General features: G+C 42.7%; 1 pseudogene; it reads right to left on the reverse strand.

Annotated features, from left to right (window-relative positions):
• The window catches only part of LOC110542421 (stabilin-2-like), a 52,673-nt pseudogene that overhangs the window by 20,634 nt on the left and 14,632 nt on the right, over window positions 1–17,407 (reverse strand).

The following is a 17,407-nucleotide window of genomic DNA, read 5'->3' on the forward strand; positions in this document are numbered from 1 at the left end:
TGGTCTGAGTTACCTGACATCCTCCCCCATTTCTGGACACATCAGTTCCATTAGCTCACCTGTCCAGGCCCATCTTATTTTCACCCCATAGATTTTGTAGGCCAGTTTCCACAGTTTGTCTGGCAGGGATCTACTGGCAGACACACCTGACCATCCCCTTGGTAGCCTTCTTGGCATGCAAAACTGTGCCAATTTGGTCCCAGGTAGGAACAGCTTTAATGAGGGTGGCAGATGATTTTTAAACATGGGTTGTTAGCTTGACAGAAGGTGAGACAAGAGGTTGTTAGCATTCTCAGAGATGAAGGAGAGAGAAAGGAAACACCAGGCAGCAGTGGCCCAAATGCATTACAGACATCAAAGCAGTTGGACAGTGTTCAGAAAGAATGCATCTTCTTAGGCTGTCTGATCACCCTGCTCTGCCAACACAGATTCACACAGGAAAGACAGAAACTGTAATTGCCTATGAAATCTTTGTATTAGCTAGATAATGGAAGGGGATCTGCCACGATTCCAAGATTTCTAAGCTTTTTACCTGGAGCTTTGTAATTTCTTACTGAGCTTCACAGAAAGGCAAATAGGGTGTGATCCACTCACCCTTGCAGTTTTGGCCATCACCTTCATAATTGGGAAGGCATTTGCATTTGATCTTGGTTTCATCTCAAGTTTTCTGGGCAAAGCAAGGCTGCATACTCTAGGATGGCTGCACTGGAAGGTTACAGAAGCACTCCAGTTAATAGGATAACTGATTATAAAAGTCTTTTATTAAAAATGCTAAGGCTGCCAGACAGGGTGATGCAGACCTATATTCCCAGCATTCAGCAAGGCAGAGGCAGGGGCAAGGGCAGGGCTAGGTGGATTTCTGTGAGATTGAGAACAGCCTGGTATACACAGTGTGTAAGGAAAGACTGGGCTACACAGAGAAACCCTGTCTCAAACAAACAAACAAGCAAACACACAAAAAAAGAAAAAATAAGGCTTATGCCAATAATTATTAAAATATAGCAACAAAAACTAACTTTGATTGATTTTGGTTTCTTTTAGATAGGATATCTTATAACTCACTCAGGCTGGCTTCCAACTTGCTACGTAGTCTTATTATTTGGAAAAGGGTATCTCATTAAACTTGGAGGTAGGCTTGTAGCCTAGTCCCAACTATCCTTTTGCCTCTGGGTCCTACACTGCTGAGTTCTATGTGCACAAGCCATAGCAGGTTGTAGACATTTGAACTCAGGCTCTCAGTCTTGCAAATTGAGGGCTCTCACTCCCAGAGTCATCTCTCCAGACCGGGAACTTACTTTTAACCACAACAACCACTAAGAAGACAGCTAGGGAAAGATGCTATGTCATGGAAAAATGTAGTGTGATCTCATATGCAGTCATGAACTAACCCAGGCTAGCAGGTCTTATGGTATTAGACAGGTGCATCTTTCCACTCTCCATATTTCTTCCAACAACTCAAATAACCCCAAAGTGGTTTGTGGCTTTGATGTGGTCTCCTGCTAGATAGCTTGAGAACAATAATGTTAAATCATTGAAGGTTTGTGTGTGTGTTGTGGGGAGCATTTTGGAAGGAGGCTGGTTGAGATCACAGGGAGGACAGCCCAGCTACCTGGGGATTAGTGTGAGCTGGTGGTTTGCAGGGCTGTGTCCTCTGCAGAGAAGACAGAGGGTGATCTATGTACTTGTCACTTCCATGGTATACCTTGGGCTTTCAGTACAATGAGTTTGTCCTGTGTGGAATTCCAAACTCTTCTGACCCATTATTCAACAGGAGACTACTATTCAGATGATATATTGAGTGATCCTTGTGTTGCTGGGTAAATTTGGCTGATTTTTTTTAATACCTTCTTATCCATCCTGTAGAAACTGCTTTGACTTAAGGCTGAGTTAGGAGTGGGGATAGGCGTGTGAATGGGGATGGTGAGAGGATGTTTCTCTTCTCTAGAGATAATTAAGTTTTGCCAGTAAAGGGCGATGGTGGGACAGAATAGCTGGTAGCAGCTGGGTGCAGGGCAGAGCAGCTGTTGCTGCTGCTGTGCAGGCCTCAGAGGGATGTCTGCCCAGACTGTACACCCAGAGTGCAGCATCCTCATCTGTACAACCAGCTCCTTGTTTAACTCAACCCTGCTCTTAACCTTCTAACTGGACCCAGTGTCATGGACTGTTTAAATGATTTTGCATGGTTGTCAGTACTTTGACAACTGATTGTATTTGTCATTCCTGTACCCCTGGGTAAGCCGCATAGCTTTGGAGCCCCTGTTTCTACACACTTTGATTGGTAATGAGGATTTACAAATGAAACCATACTTTGTCTCCTTTATGGACTGTCTTTCTGGGATGACCTTCCTGGCCTTCCAGGCCTCTTCATCACACTGCCTCATGCTGCCTCCTGCTCAGCCTCCCTACAGCACATCTCTGATCATGTTACACACCTCTTCATCCCTGTCCCCCTTCTATTCTCTTTAGCTCTTTTACCATGTTTCCCTAATTTGTGTCTTCCCTCAGAAAACATTTGGCAACCCACCTTCTCAGGCAGAGTCACAGTAACAAGAGAAAGAGTGAAATGTATCCTCGCCACTCTGGGGCTGGGTAGCGGTGAGGAAGCACACTTAAGCTTGTCACACCTGGGGCCAGGTAGGCCGAGAAGTCCTCACAGCCTCCATCACCACTGAGAATACTGCAGCACACAAGGTGAACACAGCTGCACACTGTAGGCAGAAAAGGGGAGTGTCCCCATCCTCTGATGGGGAATGCTCTTAAAGATCACGGATTGGTAACAGTCTCAGGAAGCCCATCTGAGACTCATTCCCAAAGAAATTAGTTTGTATCACAGCTTCATCTCTCTTCTATTAAAGTTGTGATTTTTCAGTGTGTGAGATGGACAGTGGTGCCTTGGCTGATAAGAGTGTGAAGTAAGGAAATGGATTTAAAGCATACCTGGCACATAAAAGGCACTGGTATTCTTTTCCCCACTGAGCTGTTTGCTTTGCCTTTGGATAGCCTGGAAGTGGGAATAATCTAGGATCTTCTTACAAAGAGTCCCTGCCCCCCTCAACTCTGTCCAGTAGCTGGTTGACATCTCTGTTATCAAATCTTCCTGAATCAAGAGGGCAGTGTTATGATTAGGAAAGAAAAGGAAACCAATAGGGTCCAGAATGACTATGTCCTATTTTCTGCCCAGCATAAATGGCAGATGAAGGGCCTTTGGTATAAATGGTCAACCCTTCAACAACCATCTCTTACACAGTTTACTATCAAGCTAGCCAGCAGTATACTGAAGCCAAGATTCCCACAAGGAACATTATATGAGGTTCTGTTGCTACTGTTACAAACTGTCCTGAAGAGGAGCCTGACAGAGTCCAAATTCACCTGACAATTCTGAAGGACTAAAGATACCATTAGGTTAAAATCAAAGTTGCTGTAAGGCTGTGTTATTTTTTGTTTGTTTGTTTGTTTTTGTTTTTGTTTGTTTGTATTTTTTTCTGAAATCTCTTTATTACCTTTCCCAGATTCTAGACTCATGACCACTTTCTGCACTTTTAGTTGATGTTCCAAGTTCTTCTCACACTGGTGTCTCTATGGTTACGTTCTTTTCCCACTCTGGACCACCTGGGCAATAAGACCAACCTCTTTATGTCAAACCTACTGGTTAGCAGCCATAATCTCATCCATGGCCTTAGTTCCCTGTCATGTAGCTTAACATGCTCACTGGCTGAAGGATTAGGATATGGATTCTTGAGGGATGGAGCATTGTTCTGTCTTCCATATAAATTTTTTTGCATATGAGAACATTTCATATAAGCTCAAACAAGTTCCAATTATTCAGAGGTACTTGCATAACAAGAAATATAGAAACTCAAGGGTTTCTAAGTTTAATTTTTTCTAAATGTCTAAAATTGCACCAAACCCTTAGTAGTCTTTTTCTTCATCTCCTCCCTGGGCATCCCATTCATCATCTTACTGGTCCTGTCCTTGCCCTTTCCAAGCTTTGTCTACACTGTTGCAGCAGCATTCTACTGCATTATCTCCAGTTTGTTGCCAGCCCAAACACAATTAATTCTTACACATTTGACTTCTACGTGTATAGGAAGACTCCTGTTCATTCCCTTTCATCTTCATGATTAGCCAGCAAATTGCCATGTTCCAAAGAGTGTACTATACAAGTTTTCATGCTCAAAGGACTTCCAGGGCAAAGGCAGAAGGAAACAGCCCTTCACAGCATAGTGTGATAAATGTTATTACCCAATACAGCAATCGGAGGTGGCCAGGAAGAGCAAGTTGGGCACAGGCCTCATGAAGACCACTCCAGGGAGAAGTAGCTCATGTGTCCTGCACTCACACATTCCATGTCCTGAACTCACACACACATATCCTATGTGTCTTGCACTCATGCATCCATGCATTAGCTTCTGGTGTGGTATGTGAAGGTCTTTCAAGGACAGCCTACTTTTGTGGTGCCATCCCAGGAATCCTGAAGTAGAACTGTTGCTCCATTGGCAGGGATGGAGAAGAATGTTAAAAGGGAGTAAACTCGGGGAGGGGCAAGATGGCGGCGCCAGGAGGACTCTCATTCTGAGCAGCAGCACAGCAGGATCAGCACAGTGAACAGCAATCAGAACTCTCGGCCATAAAACACAGTCATTGTGTTTCCCAGGTGAGAGGATACCCCATAGTGGGGGATTCAATCAGCTTTTAACTCACCCGGCTAAACCGCGGAAGAGATCCCGGTTCCACCAGACGCTTGGCTGCCGGCCTCCAGCCCCAGTCCCAGCCCAGAGCCACAAGCCAGTGTCTCTGGTCACGGTCCCAGACTGAACCTTGGGCACCACACTATCAGAGACTGGAATTTTCAGTCGAGAGATAACCCCAGGGTACAGGAAACGATTGGGACCGGCCTTAGGTCACCCAGACATCCCCTGGAAAAGACTCGGGCGGGTTCCACGGGCACCCCAGGAGCCAGCCCGGAGCCAGAGCCGGGGACCCAGGTTCCGGCACAGAGCCCTGCCTGCCTGCGCGCCTGATTCGCCGCCAGAGATAGAAACGGCGGGTCTGATCTCAGAGCACTCAGCTCACCCCCAACCTGAAAAGGTCCCCGGAAAATTACCCAGCTTAGGGAGCCACTCAGACTCCCAAAAGCCACAAAGGCAGACACAGGCAGTTTCTGCACACCAGACAGCTGGCAGAGACTGAGCCGCCATCACATAGCTGTGCTCCAGGCACAGGCAAATTTCTGTGGCCAGCCAGCTGGCGGACACTGAGCAGTGTGCACCAGGGCAAAAAATGACACTAGGAGTCCCTGTCTCCAGAGAATCCAATGGGAAGGAAGGAAACTGTACTGATCTAAATCACCCAATCCTTCCCTAGAAAAAGTCTAGCAGTCTAGTGGGGCCGAGGCGCCAGCACTCAGCTGTGCTCCAGACACAAGCACAAACAGTTGAGGTGCGCCTGATGTCCAACTGGGTCACAACAGCTGATCATTAAATTTGCAACAAGAAACCCAGAAACAGGGCAGCTGCCCTCAGGACTTCCCTGGGTGAGAGGAGAACCCTCTCGACTAACAAAGACCACAGTTACCACTCAGGTCTATATCCCTGAGGTGAGCAACTCCTGAAAAAACACCAGCCATCCAGGGACTATACCCAAAAAGCTGAGAAGACATCCTTCAGGAAAATCCAGCTTTCTGCAAAGGGGATTCTCTCCACCACAGGATCCCCAGGAACCACCAGAAAATAACCCCAAACTCCTAAGATAACACAATGGGTAGAGGCCAGCGTAAAAGCTCAAGCAACAAAAGACAGAGCAATATGGCATCTCCAGAACCCAGTTACCCAGGGGCAAGTAGCCCTGGACACCTCACCATAACTGAAATCCAAGAAGATGACCTAACAAGTATGCTCATGAAGATGATAACAGAGGAAACAAATAAGATTCGTAACGACATAGAGGAAGATAAACTCAAACAGAATATTGCCATCCGTAAAGAAATAGAGGAAGCTGCAGCCAAACAGTTTATGGCCTTTAGAAAGGAAATGCTTAAAACACTGAATGAAATGAAAGAAACAGAGTTGAAGGAACTAAAAGAAAAACAGGAAAGTACAATCAGACAGGTGAAGGAAGTAAACAAAACAACTCAAGACCTGAAGATAGAATTGGAAAAATTAAAGAAAACACAAATGGAAGAAATAATGGAAAGGAAGAATCTAGGGAAGAAAACAGGAACTACAGAGGTAAGCATAACCAACAGACTACAAGAGATGGAAGAAAGAATCTCAGGTGTAGAAGATACAATGGAAGAAATCGATGTATCTGTCAAAGAAAATGTTAAATCTGAAAAATTCCTGACAAAGACCGTCCAAGAAATGCAAGACAATATGAAAAGACAAAATCTAAGAATAATAGGTATAGAGGAAAAAGAAGACTCCCTTCTCCAAGGCCCGGAAAATATTTTCAACAAAATCATTGAAGAAAATTTCCCCAAGCTAAAGGAGAGGCCAATTAGAATACATGAGGCCTACAGAACACCCAGCAAATTTGACCAGAAAAGAAAATCTTCCCGCCACATAATAATCAAAACAGTAAGTATACAGAACAAAGAAAAAATACTAAAAGCTGCAAGGGAAAAAGGCCAAGTAACATATAATGGCAAACCCATTAGAATCACACCTGACTTTTCAATAGAGACTATGAAAGCCAGAAGAGCCTGGACAGATATCATGCAGACCCTAAGAGAACACAGATGTCAGCCCAGGCTACTATACCCAGCAAAACTCTCAGTCCTCATAGATGGAGAAAACAAGATATTCAATGACAAAAACAAATTTCAACAATACCTACAAACAAATCCAGCATTACAGAAGACACTGGTAGGGAAAATACAACCCAAGAAAGCTAGCTACATTCAAGAAAACACAGGAAATAAATAACCTCACTTCAGTAAAACAAAAAGCAACCAAGCACACAACCTGATGACCACAGCCAACATCAAAATCAAGAGATCTAACAGCCACTGGTCATTAATCTCTCTCAACATCAATGGACTCAACTCTCCAATAAAAAGACACAGATTAACAGAATGGATACGTAAACAAAACCCAGCAATCTGTTGCATACAAGAAACACACCTCAGACACAAAGATAGACATTACCTGAGGGTAAAGGGTTGGAAGACGACTTTCCAAGCAAACGGACCCAAGAAGCAAGCAGGAGTAGCCATTCTAATATCTGATAAAATAGACTTTCAACCAAAATTAATCAAAAGAGATGGGGAAGGACACTTCATACTCATCAAGGGAAAATTCCACCAGGAAGACATCACAATCCTGAACATCTATGCCCCAAATACAAGGGCACCCACATTTGTGAAAGAAACATTGATAAAATTTAAAGCACATATAGATCCACACACATTAATAGTGGGAGACTTCAACACCCCACTCTCAACAAAGGACAGGTCAACCAAACAGAAATTAAACAAAGAAACAATGTCTCTGACAGAGGTCATGAATCAAATGGACCTAACAGACATTTACAGAACTTTACACCCAAACACAAAAGAATTTACCTTCTTCTCAGCACCTCATGGAACCTTCTCCAAAATAGACCACATAGTGGGTCACAAAGCGAGCCTCAACAGATACAAGAAGATTGAAATAATCCCATGTATCTTGTCTGATCACCATGGAATAAAGCTGGACCTCAACAATAACAGAAATAACAAAAAGCCTACACATACATGGAAACTGAACAACTTGTTACTAAATGACAGCTGGGTCAGGGAAGAAATAAAGAAAGAAATTAAAGTCTTTCTAGAAATCAATGAAAATGAAGACACAACATACCCGAACTTGTGGGACACAATGAAAGCAGTGCTAAGAGGAAAGTTCATAGCACTAAGTGCCTTCAAGAAGAAATTCGAGACAGCTCATTCAAGCACCCTAATGGCTCACTTAAAAACCCTAGAAAAAGAAGAAGCAGACACACCAAGAAGGAGTAGACGGCTGGAAATAATCAAACTCAGGGCTGAAATCAATCAATTGGAAACAAATAAAACAATTCAAAGAATCAATGAAACCAAGAGCTGGTTCTTTGAGAAAATCAACAAGATCCACAAACCCTTAGCCAGGCTAACTAAAAGGCAGAGAGACACCACCCAAATCAACAAAATCAGAAATGAAAAGGGGGATATAACTACAGACACTGAGGAAATCCAAACAATCATTAGGACTTACTTCAAAAGTCTATATGCCACAAAATTTGAAAATCTAAATGAAATGGACAATTTTCTTGATCGATTTGACTTACCAAAGCTGAACCAGGACCAGGTAAATCAACTAAATAGACCTATATCCCCCAAAGAAATAGAAGCGGTCATCAAAAGTCTCCCATCCAAAAAAAGCCCAGGACCAGATGGCTTCAGCGCAGAATTCTACCAGACCTTCAAAGAAGAGCTAACACCAATTCTCTTCAAACTATTCCACAAAATAGAAACAGAAGGAATATTACCAAATTCATTCTATGGAGCCACAGTCACCTTGGTACCTAAACCTCACAAAGACTCAACAAAGAAAGAGAATTTCCGGCCAATCTCCCTTATGAACATTGATGCAAAAATACTTGCAAACCGAATCCAAGAACACATCAAAGATATTATCCACTATGATCAAGTAGGCTTCATCCCAGGTATGCAGGGGTGGTTCAATATACGGAAATCCATCAATGTGATCCACCATATTAACAAACTGAAAGAAAAAAACCACATGATAATCTCCCTAGATGCTGAAAAAGCCTTTGACAAAATCCAACATCCATTCATGTTCAAAGTATTGGAGAGATCAGGGATACAAGGCACATATCTAAACATAGTAAAGGCGATATACAGCAAGCCTATAGCCAACATCAAACTGAATGGAGAGAAACTTAAAGCAATCCCACTGAAATCAGAGACAAGACAAGGCTGCCCACTCTCTCCATATCTCTTCAACATAGTGTTGGAAGACCTTGCTAGAGCAATAAGACAGTTGAAGGAGATCAAGGGGATACAAATTGGAAAGGAAGAAGTCAAATTATCACTATTTGCAGATGATATGATAGTATACGTGAGTGACCCCAAAAACTCTACCAGGGAACTCCTACAGCTGATAAACACCTTCAGCAAAGTGGCAGGATACAAAATTAACTCAAAAAATCAGTAGCCCTCCTGAATACAAAAGACAAAAGGGCTGAGAAAGAAATTAAGGAAACAACACCCTTCACAATAGCCACAAATGACATAAGGTACCTCGGAGTAACCCTAACCAAGGAAGTCAAAGACTTGTATGAAAAAAATTTCAAATCTCTGAAGAAAGAATTAGAAGAAGATATGAGAAGATGGAAAGATCTCCCATGCTCATGGCTTGGTAGGATTAACATAGTAAAAATGGCCATCTTAAAAAAAGCAATCTACAGATTCAATGCAATTCCCATCAAATTACCAACACAATTCTTTACAGACCTGGAAAGGAAAATTCTCAACTTCTTATGGAATAACAAGAAACCCAGAATTGCTAAAACAATCCTCTACAATAAAAGATCTTCTGGAGGTATCTCCATCCCTGATCTTAAGTTGTACTATAGAGCAACAGTTTTAAAAACTGCATGGTACTGGCATAGAAACAGAATGTTGGATCAATGGAACTGAACAGAGGACCCAGAAATAAACCCACACACTTATGGACACCTGATCTTTGACAAAGACGCCAAAACCATACAATGGAAAAAAGATAGCATCTTCAACAAATGGTGCTGGTCTAACTGGATGTCTACATGTAGAAAAATGAAAATAGATCCATACTTGTCACTCTGCACAAAACTGAAGTCCAAGTGGATCAAAGACCTCAACATAAAACCAGACACATTAAATCGGCTTGAAAAAAAAGTGGGAAATACCCTAGAACTCATTGGTACAGGGGGAAACTTCCTGAACAGAACACCAACAGCACAGGCTCTAAGAGCAACAACCAATAAATGGGACCTCATGAAACTGAAAAGCTTCTGTAAAGCAAAGGACACCGTCATCAAAACAAAGCGACCACCTACAGATTGGGAAAGAATCTTCACCAACCCTTTATCTGACAGAGGACTCATATCCAGTATATATAAAGAACTAAAGAAGCTGAAAAGCAGCAAACCAAGTAATCCACTTAAAAAATGGGGAACAGAGCTAAACAGAGAATTCTCTGTAGAGGAATACCGAATGGCAGAGAAGCACTTAAACAAATGCTCAACCTCATTAGCCATTAGGGAAATGCAAATCAAAACAACCCTGAGATTTCACCTTACACCCATGAGAATGGCCAAGATCAAAAACTCAAGTGACAACACATGCTGGAGAGGTTGTGGAGAAAGGGGAACCCTTCTCCACTGCTGGTGGGAATGTAAACTTGTACAACCACTCTGGAAATCAATCTGGCGCTTTCTCAGACAACTAGGAATAGCGCTTCCTCAAGATCCAGCCATACCACTACTGGGCATATATCCAAAAGAGGCTCAAGTACACAAAAAGGACATTTGCTCAACCATGTTTGTAGCAGCTTTATTTGTAATAGCCAGAAGCTGGAAACAACCCAGATGCCCCTCAATTGAAGAATGGATGCAGAAATTGTGGTACATCTACACAATGGAATATTACTCAGCAATGAAAAATAAGGAAATCATGAAATTCGCAGGTAAATGGTGGGATCTGGAAAGGATCATCCTGAGTGAGTTGTCTCAGAAGCAAAAAGACACACATGGTATATACTCACTCATATAGACATACAACATAGGACAAACCCACTAAAACCTGTGCATCTAAAGAAACTAAGCAAGAGAGAGGACCCTAACTAAAATGTCCAATCCCCATCCAGAAAGGCAAAGAGGATGGACATCAGAAGAAGAAGAAAACAGGAAACAACCTAGGAACCTACCACAGAGGGCCTCTGAAAGCCTCTGCCCTTCAGACTATCAAAGCAGATGCTGAGCCTGATGGGCAACTGTTGGACAGAGTGAACGGAATTTTAGGTAAGAACTGGGAAATAGTAAGAGCTGGAGAGGACAGGGTCTCCACAAGGAGAGCAACAGAACAAGAAAATTTGAACATAGGGAACTTCCCAGAGACTCATACTCCAACCAAGGACTATTCATGGAGATAACCTAGAACCCCTGCACAGATATAGCCCAGGGCAGTTCAGAGTCCAATTGGGTTACATAGTAATGTGAAGAGGGACTGCCTCTGACATACTCTGATTGGCCTGCTCTTTGATCACCTCCCTCTGGTGGGGGGGGAGCAGCCTTACCAGGCCACAGTAGAGGATAATACAGCCACTTTTTATGTGAACTGACAGACTAAGATCAGAAAGGAGAGGAAAACCTCCCCTATTAGTGAACTTGGGGAGTGGCATGCAAGCAGAGGGAGGAGGGAGGGTGGGATTAGGAGGGGAGGAGGGAGGGGCTTATGGGGGGATGAAGAATGAATAAAGTGTAATTGATGAAAAATTTAAGAAAAAAGGGAAAAAATAATTTAAGAACCTTAAATGACTTTCAAAATTGGAGGAAAACATGGAGTTGGTCAATTGGCATGGAGCACGTCTCGCCCCTGGGGGCAATGGTCTCCTGAACCTACTCAGACCTCGGACACCACCACTGCTAGGTCTAGAACTGACACAGGATGTTCCAACGAGGGGTTAAGGCTTCTCATAATATTTCCTATAAGCTCACGCCTGTTTGTTTATATCCCCCATTTTTATTCATTATTAGCCAGATAGAGCCAAGTAATTGTGGTAATGATACTTGCTCTTTTGCCCAATGCTGGAATGCTAGTAAAGTTAGGTATGCCCTGGTTACTCGCATGCCTCACTGGGTGCCTATGCCCATTGATGCCCCTCACGCTATGACTCTCTTCAGACAGAAAAGGGATCTTGGAACTACAGCCACCATTGTTACTACCATCTCATTGACGGCTGTTGGAGCTACCACCAGGGCATTAGCCATGAGTCATACTGGGCAGACTGCTCAGACCCTGAATAATCATTTAGCCAATGTAGCTCATGCCTTAGTTGTACATAAAAGAATTAATGCTCAACTAAAAGGAAGCTTGATGGTGTTCAATCAGAGGATTGACCTCTTGCAGGAGCAAATTGATACCCTATGGCAAATCGCTCAACCTGGCTGTCAATGAAAGTATGCTGGACTTTGTGTCACTAGTATACAACATGAGAACTTTCCCTGTGCTGCAAATCTGTCTAAACAATTGTCTAGCTATATTTTAGGTAATTGGACTGGAGAATTCGATACTATGATGGAGCAGCTGAGAATGGCCATTGTCACAGTAAATTCTACCAGAGTGGACGCAGGACTAGCCACAGGATTATCAACATGGATTGCTGCAGCCATGAATCATCTGAAGGAATGGGCGGGCATGGGAGTGTTAGCAGGCCTTCTGGTGTTGGTCTCCTTGGTTTGCCTGTCGTATATATGCAAGATTAGAGTCTCACAACAGTGTGATGCAGCCATGATCATTCAGGCCTTTACAGCCATTGAAGCAGGACATTCTCCCCAAGCATGGTTGGATACCATAAAAAGCTAAAATGATATGCTCAGGATGCGAGGCTAAGCACTGCACTCAGGGTTAGCCGCTTTGGACCCAGAGAAGAGCATGTCTGATTGCATGCGGGTTGATGCCCCAGGTCCCGCCTCTGAGAAAAAGGTATTGGACGGGTCTGATGCTCTTTGGGTGGATGACACCTAAATGAACATCTGTACAAAGTCCCAATTTATTTCTAATATCAGAGATCAGACCTCTACTCTTGCCTGATGCGTCTAAAACAAAAAGGGGGAATTGTAGAGAGCTGCGGAATGCTATGCCTTAAAGATGGATCTGGTTTCCGCCTTCCACCTTCCCGATGGTGAGTGCTCTCTGTCACGAACAACTCCACATTTGGCTAAGGCTGAGGATCTGGCTTGCTTCCATGTATGTGGACCTATCTGCATTGCCCCCGTGGCACGCCTGGGTTGGCTACCCAGAGGCTATTTAAGCTGTGGGCTGGCTTTCCCAGGTTCCGAGGATTGTTCAATGTTCCTGAATAAACTGCATTGAAAAAAAAAAAAAGAATGTAGAGAAACTTAAAATCTGGGTTTATGTATGTTTCTGATGCTTCAGATTAATGTTAAATTAATGTTAAAGTTAGAATGCATCCTTCACAAATATTTTTCTGTTTCTCTTATTTGACAACAACAGTACTTACTTTCAAGACAATGTAAAAAATGACAAGAGGCCCTGAATATTCTTAATATTTTTCCCTATGATAATTTTGATTTTTAGAGAATCTCAGTGAGAAATTGCCTAGATAGATACCTAGAGTATGTTTGTTCTTTACTGACTTGTTTACATTAATTAAAGTGAGACAATTCTCCCACTGTGGGTGGCACCAAATCCTTCAGCAAGAGATTCTGTATTGTATAAGTTTGAATACTGCAAGCTCAGTGCTGGTATGCATGCATCAATTTATCATGTTCTGCTTTCTCTGTGGGTGTCATGTGATGGAACAGTTTAAATTTCTCTGCAATGAGACCTGGAACCACGAGTTAAATAAATATCTTTTCCCTTAAAAAAAAAAAAAAAAAAAAGGGAGTAAACTCTGCTAACAGCCTCACTCTGATCCTTCAGCTTTCATAAGGAGTTGTGCAATTTGAGCTGCCTTCTTATGCTGGCCCTAAAAAGTTGATGTACTGATTTGCCTTAGTTGAAATTTTTTTTCTTCTTCTTAAATTTCACTCTGAGGAACATTTCCTCCCTCACCTTACTCAGGCCTGCACCTGTGCTTGCCTTGACTTGTTGCCTGTGTTCTCTCAGGCATTTTGCTGTGCACTTTTTGGTTTATTGTGAAACAAGGCAGGAAACATTATTAATCTCAATTTATCAACAGAAAATGTGGGAGCTAAGTAGCAAGTGCTTGGTCAAGGAGATGAAGCATTGAATTTGTCACTTTCATCTTTAAGTCTTGTGTGCTTTTTTCTGTTTTAGCAAATCACTTCAAACTCTACACCTGACTGCAGCTTTTGGAAGGGGAGAACTCTGGAGAAAACTCAAGTTGATTACAGAACTTCTTGGAGTAAGGCGGGATCTCAGCAGAAATGATTCTTCCATCAAAGCTAATGGAAAAGGGTCCAGTCAATTCAGCTAAACAATACTCACCCTGTTTCTGCCTAGCAGCAGGTAGGGCATCTGGTGTGAGGAGTACAAACACAGTTGACTATGCATATCTCACTTTTGGTAGGTCAGAGAGTGGCAGAACAGTCAGACCCTGGGAACAAGGTGGCAACTAGTGTTCTTTTTTTTTTCCACATAGCCAGCAGATTGTGGTGACATGGAGGTGGGTTCAAGTTCCCACATGCTAAAGCAAGTGTTGTCCTTGCTGGTAAGAGCTCCCTCAGTCATGTGCTGTGAGATCCAGCAGCAATCTGGCATCAGCCTCCCATTGTGCCCCATCCTTCTGCTCTGTGCGCTGCTTTAGCTGGCAGTCCAGGCAGCCTCTGAAGCTTGTGACACTACATTTCAGGACCATCAGCCACTTCTAGGATTGTGTCCTTGGCAAGGAGAAGTGAGATGCTGAGGGTTTCCAGATAGCCACCTAAAGTCCTCAGGTGATTCGTGAAGTGGTCTCAGCAAACTTATAGAGAAATGTGAAACTTGGGTGGTGTGATTTTTAAAGTAGCCCACACCTTGGCCATTGTGGTCACAGAGATGGTTCACGGTCACCTATGACATGCCCAGAGATTCTCTCTCTCCTGTGGGGTATGCACAGCACAGTGTGATTAATATTCATATTTACAGCTCCACAACAACATGAGATAGTGACCTGTTTGATATCTAATCCATGCTGCATTCATACCAGGGCCAGAGCAGTGCAGTGCAGTGGCCAAGTCAAACACATGGTTAATCCTCTAACCTTGTAATAGTCAGAAGGCCTTTTTTCACCTCTGTGCTCCTTTAAAGCATGTTAGTTCAAAGTGATATACTGAGGACCTGAGACAATTGTGGGTGGGAAACTTTTTGCACACTGCCAGGCACACCGCCAGGAACACATGGATGTGGGTTGATTAGGGGGTTACATAGGGAAAGTGAATTTTGCACTGGACTGGACTCTCAATGAGAGCAAGGTACTGAGTAGCTTCAGGGCTGGCAGCAAAGATGAAAGACACTGGCTGACCAGCTGATTTAGCTGTCAATCATCCCCAACCAACAAACAGCCTCACAAGGGAGCATCTTTGGCAGCAGGGAGAAGTCAGCATTAAAAATAGATGACACCTGAGAGAACTGTCCCTCTTTCAGGCAGAAGTGCCACTTCCTGGGGCCAAACTCCACTGGATGAGAAAACCCTAGCACCAAGTGGGCACCTGGATGAAGAAGTTCCCCAGGAGGAAGATAACAGTCCTTTTTCATAAGACACACAGAAGTTGAACTTTGTTCTGGACTCAGGCTAATTTGAATTCACTGGTTGCTCTCTTATCTATGATGTGTGAAGATGTTCTGTCCCATAGGAGACTCACTGGCCACATTGGGCTCTTTCTATTTAAATTCAGAAGCATACACTAAAAATTAAAATTTGGCTCCTCAGTTGCTGTAGCTGAATTTTAGGAGCTCAGGGTCTGCATGTGGACTGTGGAAAGCATACATATTGAAAATATCAAAGGAAGTTCTGTTGAACTGTAATCTAGAACACAGAGAGCTTTTGCTGGGTCTCTTTTTAGGCTTAATCTTCTTAACAATTCAGGGCTTGGGGCCAGCAAAATGGCTCAGCAGGTTAAGTTCCAACTGAGCTCAATGCTCAGAACACAACCCACATGGTGAAAGGGGTGAACTGAGCTCTGCAAATTTCCCCATGACCTCCACATATGTCTTGTGGCATGCCCATACCTAAGCACACAACTAAATGTTTACAATGTAATAAGGATAAATAATACATTTTATTCATTTGAATTAATAAATGAAGAAAATTTCATTAAATAGGGCCCGAAACATCTTCATACTTTTGGCCCCTGTTTACCTCATGGCACAAACAGGAAGCATATCTTCTTTCACTTAGAAATATCTGGAATTTCTATTATGTTTGTGCTTGTCAGCAATCAATGCCCAGTATTACAGAGGTTCCCTGTATTACCTTCATCCTAACTTTTTATCCCCACACAACCAGTCTACTTTTCTGGGGTGCTGGGTGCTTGCTTCCTACTTTCCCACCTCAGTATTTATTTATTTTATCTAATTTAAATCCTAATTGATTGTGGTAGGGAAGGAGCCATGTAGAAGGAGAGCCAAAATGGCATTCTAATCACTTTGGTTTTGTTTTAGTTGCTCTCCTTTAAATCAATGCAAATGTTAAGAACCTGTGGAGTACTATGACATGGTTTCAATTTGCTTTGCTAGTGCAGCTATGGAATGATCTTTGTGGAGCAGAGAATGAATGAACACTTAAAGATGAGGAGGAACTAGGGAACAAAGTTAATGACAGCTAAAAGCTACTATGCTCTGTCTCCAGATGCACTCCTCAGAGATGACCATATATTTGCTTTTACAGGTAAGAAGCTCACAGAGACCATGTTCTATACAGTTCTCCAGTTGCTGCAGTGAGCAGCCCTGGAGCAAGAGCCCTACAAGGGTCAGCTCTAATCCTTTTATCTGTACCTCCTTAATTGGGCTTCACTCATTCATTCATCCATCCATACACTTATTTGTTTATTTGGTTAACAAACAGCTGTGTTTCCCATGCCATCCACACTAGAGGAGTTATGAGAGAGAAAAATACAATGGAGTCTTGCCTTCAACAACAACCCCATGCATCAGAATGAGGAAGTCTTCTTCTCCTCCAGGTGAAATGTATTATGGAACATGCTGAAAAACTTACAGGGTTCAATGTATGTATGTGTTTATACGTTTTTTTTTTTTTTTTTTTTTTGAAAACAAAACAAACAACTGGCTAGATGTAGCATATAAGCCCAATATAACACTCCATGGCTTATTCCCAAAGGACTCCATATCATACCACAGAAACACTTGCACATCTATGTTTATTGCAGCTTACTCTCAATATAGCAAAGTAAAAGAACCAACCTAGATGCCCATCAATTCATCAATGGATAATGAAAATGAGGTGCATGTACACATGCAACCTCCCAAACTGAGTCCCCTCAAACCTGTCTCCTCACTAAATCTCCAGTTTCATGTTCTTTTTTACATGAGTGAAAGGCAAGCTACTTTGTATTTTAAAATAACACAACTCTATATATTTATGGAGGGTAGCCATCTAAAACCACTATTAAAAATCAGAGTAGCCTAAATGAACATCGGTACAAAGACCCAATTTATTTCTAATATCAGAGATTAGACCTCTACTCT

Source organism: Meriones unguiculatus (assembly GCF_030254825.1).
Source record: "Meriones unguiculatus strain TT.TT164.6M chromosome Y unlocalized genomic scaffold, Bangor_MerUng_6.1 ChrY_unordered_Scaffold_35, whole genome shotgun sequence".
Lineage (NCBI taxonomy): Eukaryota > Metazoa > Chordata > Mammalia > Rodentia > Muridae > Meriones > Meriones unguiculatus.